This window comes from Siphateles boraxobius, unplaced genomic scaffold, assembly GCF_051911475.1.
Source record: "Siphateles boraxobius isolate OS27281-9 unplaced genomic scaffold, OSU_SipBor_1 185, whole genome shotgun sequence".
NCBI classification, from domain to species: Eukaryota; Metazoa; Chordata; class Actinopteri; order Cypriniformes; family Leuciscidae; genus Siphateles; species Siphateles boraxobius.
Genome location: NW_027508794.1, coordinates 77081 through 85000, shown reverse-complemented (window position 1 = coordinate 85000; position 7920 = coordinate 77081). Strand labels below are relative to the sequence as shown.

The window sequence follows — 7920 nt, the reverse complement described above, 5'->3', positions numbered from 1 at the left end:
TGGTCTCTCTGCTGGTCTCTCTGCTGGTCTCTACTGGTCTCTACTGGTCTCTGCTGGTCTCTGCCGGTCTCTGCTGGTCTCTCTGCTGGTCTCTCTGCTGGTCTCTCTGCTGGTCTCTCTCCTGGTCTCTGCTGGTCTCTCTGCTGGTCTCCCTGCTGGTCTCCCTGCTGGTCTCTCTACTGGTCTCTCTGCTGGTCTCTGCTGGTCTCTCTGCTGGTCTCCCTGCTGGTCTCTACTGGTCTCTCTGCTGGTCTCTGCTGGTCTCTGCTGGTCTCCCTGCTGGTCTCCCTGCTGGTCTCTCTACTGGTCTCTCTGCTGGTCTCTGCTGGTCTCTCTGCTGGTCTCTCTGCTGGTCTCTCTGCTGGTCTCTCTGCTGGTCTCTCTGCTGGTCTCTACTGGTCTCTACTGGTCTCTACTGGTCTCTCTGCTGGTCTCTCTGCTGGTCTCTCTGCTGGTCTCTGCTGGTCTCTACTGGTCTCTACTGGTCTGTCTGCTGGTCTCTCTGCTGGTCTCTCTACTGGTCTCTACTGGTCTCTCTGCTGGTCTCTGCTGGTCTCTGCTGGTCTCTACTGGTCTCTCTGCTGGTCTCTGCTAGTCTCTACTGGTCTCTCTGCTGGGTCTCTGCTGGTCTCTGCTGGGTCACTACTGGTCTCTCTACCGGTCTCTCTACCGGTCTCTGCTGGTCTCTACTGGTCTCTGCTGGTCTTGCTGGTCTCTGCTGGTCTCTCTGCTGGTCTCAGCTGGTCTCTGCTGGGTCTCTACTGGTCTCTACTGGTCTCTCTGCTGGTCTCTCTGCTGGTCTCTCTGCTGGTCTCTGCTGGTCTCTACTGGTCTCTACTGGTCTGTCTGCTGGTCTCTCTGCTGGTCTCTCTACTGGTCTCTACTGGTCTCTCTGCTGGTCTCTGCTGGTCTCTACTGGTCTCTCTGCTGGTCTCTGCTAGTCTCTACTGGTCTCTCTGCTGGGTCTCTGCTGGTCTCTGCTGGGTCACTACTGGTCTCTCTACCGGTCTCTCTACCGGTCTCTGCTGGTCTCTACTGGTCTCTGCTGGTCTTGCTGGTCTCTGCTGGTCTCTCTGCTGGTCTCAGCTGGTCTCTGCTGGGTCTCTGCTGGGTCTCTGCTCTCTCTGCTGGTCTCTGCTGGGTCTCTACTGGTCTCTGCTGGTCTCTGCTGGTCTCTCTGCTGGTCTCTGCTGGTCTCTCTGCTGGTCTCTGCTGGTCTCTACTGGTCTCTACTGGTCTCTGCTGGTCTCTGCTGGTCTCTGCTGGTCTCTGCTGGTCTCTGCTGGTCTCTCTGCTGGTCTCTGCTGGTCTCTACTGGTCTCTGCTGGTCTCTGCTGGGTCTCTGCTGGGTCTCTGGTCTCTCTGCTGGTCTCTGCTGGTCTCTACTGGTCTCTGCTGGTCTCTGCTGGTCTCTGCTGGTCTCTCTGCTGGTCTCTCTGCTGGTCTCTGCTGGGTCTCTACTGGTCTCTGCTGGTCTCTGCTGGGTCTCTGGTCTCTCTGCTGGTCTCTGCTGGGTCTCTGGTCTCTCTGCTGGTCTCTCTGCTGGTCTCTCTGCTGGTCTCTCTACTGGTCTCTCTGCTGGTCTCTCTGCTGGTCTCTCTGCTGGTCTCTCTGCTGGTCTCTCTGCTGGTCTCTGCTGGTCTCTACTGGTCTCTACTGGTCTCTACTGGTCTCTCTACTGGTCTCTCTGCTGGTCTCTGCTGGTCTCCCTGCTGGTCTCTACTGGTCTCTCTGCTGGTCTCTGCTGGTCTCTGCTGGTTATTATCTTCGGTGCAGGCTGATCTACATATGTGTGTTTGTCTCCACCTGCTGGCAGTCTGAAAGCACTTGCACTGTTTTTTCATTTCTCATTATTGCGGTCGAATGGGTACAAGATGTGCTTTTACTAAAGGACTGGGACATGATATATATTTGTGTGATTTATTGCTTCCAGGAATGTGACAGTTTTATTTGATCCATTGTTGAGACATAAATGAACAATTGCACATTGATATATTTTGTTTATGTTTTAGGCTACTTCAGTCAGGGCTTAAAACATGTAATGGGTTCACTCCTGTCACAATGTCTGTTTTGATCAGTGTGTTTGTAAGTGTTGAGATCAGTTCAGTTCTGTCTTCCTCCGGCCTCTGCCTGTTTGTTTCTATAGTTTCGGATGGATTATTAGTTGTCTTGTTCATTTGCTCTTCAGTTCTGTCTATTTAAACCCTGTGTTCTGTCTTGTTCTTTGTCAGTTCTTGACATTATGTAGTTGGCTGTCCCGTTCCTGTACCCGTGATCCTGTTTTTTAAAGTTTTGAGTTAATTTTTAAGTAAAGCTGATGCACATAGATCGTGTTTCATCCTTGCTGAAACCCTTTGTAACAACCCGAGCAGAATCAGTGTTTGTTTTAAAACAGTTCTGAAACCAGTTTGATTAGGGGAAAAATACTTGTTAATAACGTTTTTTACTTTATTTATTTATTTACTTTTTTGGCTATACTTTACAAAAGAGCTTGAATAGAACTTTATCCTGAAAAGAGCTTTTGACTGAACCTGTAACTCCACTGGATCCTCAAACGATCATCATAACCTCACACAGCAGAAGTGTAAGACGCTTTAACACAGATCGAAGCGTCTCTGCATGTTTGCAGTGCAAGAGTTTTTTAACTCATAAAAATGATGTTTGTAAAGGCTAGGTTATGTATTTGAGGAGCAGACTCTAATATTAGGCTATATAAGTCAGGCAATACAGAGGCATAAATCCTCATCTTTTATAACTCAAGGACAAATGAATTAAACGACAGGACAAACTGAGGGCCCACATCAGTATAATACAGTATAATAAACTCTGTAACCTGTAAGATGATGAAAATGTAATGCGATCCACCGCTCGAATGATGGACAACACACAAATCTCTGACTCTTACTGATAAAAAAAAATCAATTTGAGCTTAATTTTGTTCAAATGTTCATGTAATGACACATGCAAGTGACTATAGCTACATAAAGCCAGGACACTAACTTTGACAACATAGTTTTCAATTATTTAAAAAAATTGCTTGTGTTTTTTTCATCTTCAGAAAAATTAAACTTGATTTCTTTTTTGTTTGTTCCTTTTAAAATTCTCTTAGTTTGTGTTTTTTGTTTTCAGTCCTTGAACCGGTTGAGAGCCTGACTTTAGCTCTCCTATCTGCACTTTCATTACTTTAGATCTTTATCTATTTTTATCTTTTTAAATTCTATGCTGTTGTGGGAAACATGCAAATTTGGTCTCATTATTTTAGTACACGTAAGCTTATTAATCATGAGGACTTTCTTTTTAATCATGTTATTCATTTTTAATGAATATCCTTTGTGCGTTTGTTTATTTTCCGCAAATATCTCCATGACTGTGTGAGTGTTTTTGACTTAAAATGAAAGTATTGATTTGCACTGTTTGTAACTGATATCGATCATCAGGACAGTGTTTCCATTAGAATGAGTGTTTTCAAATATGAATCTGGACTAATACTTTCCATGTGTAATCTTTGAAATGTTTTGAAAAGCTTCACATTTCTTTAGTCCTGCGAGCTTCACGTACTTGCTCAGAGACTTGCAGTGTTTCAGTGATTGTCCACATTTATCTATAGTCTGTATAAAGAAAATGCAACTCTTCGAGCAGCTCGACTAACCCATGTAATCTCTGGTCCAGTGCGTCTTGTGTGAATAAAACACTTCTTTACTCGTACTGTCAGTTGTGACAAATGCACCAGAAGTAATATTAACTATGATTTTAACATCTCCTTCTCGACTCATTGAACTGGACTCCCACATTTTGAGACATTTTTACTCAAAATTGGATGTAAAATAACCATTTTTATTAAGAAAATAGGCTAAATTAAACAATTTTTTTATTATTATATTTTAAATTCCTTTTACAAAGAAGAACAGCACTGCATTGAATACATTAACGAAACCCCCCCCCCCCCCCAAAAAAAACAGATTAATCAACAAAGAAGAAAAAAACGTACATAGTTCAAGAAACGTATTGTTCTTGCTATTATCGATGAGTTTAAGAGATTTTACAATAAGGGAAATCTCAGCAATAAAGACATCAAATCTAGCCAAAGTCTTGAGAAATTTGTTTTTGTGAATAAAAAATGTACAATGCAACACAAAGAAATGAACAACATTATCAATAGCATAGTCACTCCCAGGAAAATAAAAGAATATATCTTTCAATGAAAAGTTTAAATCAGATTTGATAAAATGAGAAAGATAACAACCCAAGCTCTCCCAAAGAGGCTAAATTAAACATGCAACCTGATGATGTCGCATTAATGTGTAACATTGTACAGTTTGCACTATCAAATGCAATATAACTGGTACATTTTTTTGCCAGGACATTATCCTGTAAGTTTACAGACATTGAAAACCCACTGAAATGAGTGATTGAAAATATGGGTGAAACATCAATACGTAAAAACCTTAATATTCACACAGAACGCTTCTGTTTCTGGCCTTTTGTTTGATATCACAGCTGTATGTTTTCTAAAGTCAGCCAGAAGATGGCAGCGGTGCTCTATCACTAAATCCACTGGCACAGGAGCTGAGCTCAAGCTGCTAGTTTCGACTTCTGTATTTTATGGCAATCGGTGTCTGAGAAAATGAATAAACGCATGACACCAGTAGATCTCAGCATATCTGACTGATGTGACACCATTGGCTCAACTCCGCTGTAAGAACTCAAGTTTCTACAGTATTTACTGAAAGTGAACTGAACCTCTCAGTGTGTTTGCAGATATCACTCAGTGATACGTTTCTTTATCCACATTAGCTTATCTCTTAATCATTCTCCTAAATCCTCTGGATTACAGTAACATCTCAGTGTTTTAGTTTACTGAAGTGTAGCACCTGACTTATAGCCTCTCACAAAGACTTCACAAACTACTTGGATGGGAACAACATGTTAACAGTCAGCAACTGCATTCCACATGCTAAACTCAGTGCACTCCGAGCACACAGCGCCCTCTTCAGGACACTGCTTATATCTGTCACTAAAACTGCTCAAAATACCAGTTTCTTAAGTGTATATGTGTGTGTGTTTATTTATTTGTTTATTTATTTGTTTGTTTTATATTTATTTAGTTCATGTTTATTTAGTAATTTTGATACATTCATAGTAGTTGTTTTTATATATTTATTTATTTTTATACATGTATTTATTTATTTATTATATTTTTTTAGTTTTTGTATATTTGTTAGTTATTTTTTGTTTATTTATTTTTGTATTTATTGTAATTATTTATTTATTTATTTACATGTCATACAAATATTTATTATAGAGGACAAAACCTGCAAAAACAATACATATGCAAATAAATAAATGAATAAATCCGCATATTCTTGCATAAATAAATACATATATGAATAAATAAATGTGCAAGGAGATAAACCAATAATTAAATAAATATATAGATGCCCCATTAATTAAAAAAAGTAAATAGAGCATAAAACATGAATAAATGGTTGAGGAAATGCAAAATTGAAAGGTATTTTTTTACTCTATATTTCTGTTTTTCTTTGATTATTTCTTTTTGCATTTAGTTACATATTTATTTTCCCTTCGCGCAACATGCTAATGAGAGGATGTCAATCAAGCATCAGGTATATATTTATTATTTCTCTATTTATACATTTATTTTATTAGATAATATTATATTTTATATTAAATATATATGATATTATATATCATATATAAATATTTTTTATTTTTAAATTTAATTTATTTACTTTAAACGCATTTTTTGTTATATATAATTTTTTCCCAAAGAAATTACTTTGAAATCTAAGTATATCTTCCGAACCCTTTTTTGAAGACCCCTATATTATATTAATGTCTTTTGAGTTGTTGGCAACCTCTTTAATTCAGTCTGTAATGCTTTCTCAGACATTTTAATTGAATGGCATTGATGTAAATGCACCAGTTGCTAAGTGTTTTAATGCAGATTAATGCTCAGTTCCCAGCTGATTTCTACATATTTCTTATCTAATGCATGTGCAGCTGTTTATCGCACAAGCAATGCTCCAGCCGTGTGTTATTATAAATCTTGGGTTTTGCCCTTTTGTCCAGAAAGCTTTGGAGGTGTTCCTAACTTTACTCTTCATTTGTTCACAGCTTGTGAGGGCGGGTTGGTTTTAGATCTCAGTAATACCTAGTTCGCTTTAATAGGATTAGGCTATGGACTACAGGGTGTGTGTGTGTGTGTGTGTGTGTGTGTGTGCCAGCCAGCCAGATCTGCTTCTAGGATGTCAGGTGAGCTTCAAACTATTACAGAGGTATAATGGTGTTTACAGTGTTTCTAAGGGAATTTCCATCTCACCTGTAATGTTATCTGACAGTATTCTGCCGAGCAGTCGTTCCTACTGGAACAAATTAAAAAATGTTAAATATACTGTTCCTTTGGTGCAGGTGTGCAACTATTGATTTTTACAATGACCTAGTATAAAATATTGCATTTGATTTCCACAATACATTTATTTTTGATGTATATTCCTGCAGTTCTCAGCGTCGGGGGCTTATATAACCAATGAGGGAAAAGATTGCACAAAACTAACACTAATGCCGCGGAGCCAAGAAAACCTTCAACATGATGTAACTAGTATAACCACCTACACTTCAGTGTTTTAGTGAAAACAGAGAGTTTTTTTTTCCTCCTCAAAAAAGATTACTTTGACATTATGGTATAATTGTTTGCAAACCTCTAGAAAAGTTCCATTTTTAATTTTATCATTTGGAAGCCAGCTTTTTATAGCTTAGGAAACTGAATTTACTTTACATGTATGGTTCATTTAAGACTTAAAAATAGGTAATTTGTTACTTTATTTTGGAGTTTTTTTTAGTATTCCAATTTTATATCTCGCTATTCAGACTATTTCTCAGAAATGCGTCTTTATATCTATAGAAATTGTTCGAAATAAACTCGCAATTGTGAGTTATAAAGTCGCAACTCTAGGAAATGACCTCACAACTGAAAAAAGGATGTCGCAACTCTAAACAAAATTACACCGCAACACTGAGAAATGACTTTGCAACTGAGAAATCACTTTTCAACTTTGAGAAATAAAGTCGCAATTCTGACAAATAGAGAAGTTGCAACTCTGACTCAGAATTGTGAGATAAAATATTTTTTTTCCCATTACATTGTGGAAACAATCTTCCATATAAAACTCCTAAAGAATTGGTCTCGGAAGAAATTGATGAGGAATTTTAGAAATCTGTCAGTTTGTATATTGATTGCACACTTGAGCATCTTGGCATTATTGGGCTGTTTCAGACATTGATGGGTCTCATCTGAAAACCTATGCCGTTTCTCTCAGAAGACGACGTGTTCAAAAGTCTCCTTTTGTGCTCCATTTATTGTCATTGCAGTGTAGAGAAGCAGAATCCAGCTTGCCATCTAAACACACGTGAGAGTAAAGCTTCAGAGACACGAGGGCTTCCTTCTGTAAGACTCCAGGTTGGTTTTTCTTTCAAGCTTGGATTTGCATAGTGGCGAGCCAACTGGCCGAGCGAGTCCATAAAGCACAGCAGAGCATTACTTACTCCTGAAGCGCAGACTATTCAGCGTGTTTGACCGGCAGACTTGTTGCTCTCTGAAGCTTTGCACATTTCGCTGTCGTCTACTGCTGTTAGAAGTCAAATATCAGTCTTCACATTGAGCTAATAGGCTAAGATCAGTGCGTGATATTAATATTAAATGTTTCTCAGTTTAGATGAGTCATTAATATATGCATAAAACATGTATTGAAGTTGCTTTGAAACGCTTTAATTCTGTGCTGTTTTTTTTCTCTCTATGGGAGTCTTCATGCACAGACTAATACTGATAATGGAAAAATGCTTACTAACTTGTATTATGAAATAAAATGTATTAAAACATGCAAATATTTTTTTTTGTTGAGA

At 38.8% G+C, this 7920-nt stretch overlaps 1 long non-coding RNA gene across 1 annotated transcript in view; it reads left to right on the top strand.

The window, feature by feature from the left end:
• The window catches only part of LOC143741297 (uncharacterized), an 8991-nt gene extending 1519 nt beyond the window's left edge, over positions 1-7472 (top strand). Inside the window, exons 2-3 of the long non-coding RNA XR_013204993.1 lie at positions 6520-6612; positions 7390-7472. This is a non-coding gene — a long non-coding RNA (uncharacterized LOC143741297). The remainder of the gene's footprint in view (positions 1-6519; positions 6613-7389) is intronic.
• The last annotated feature ends 448 nt before the right edge of the window (positions 7473-7920 follow it).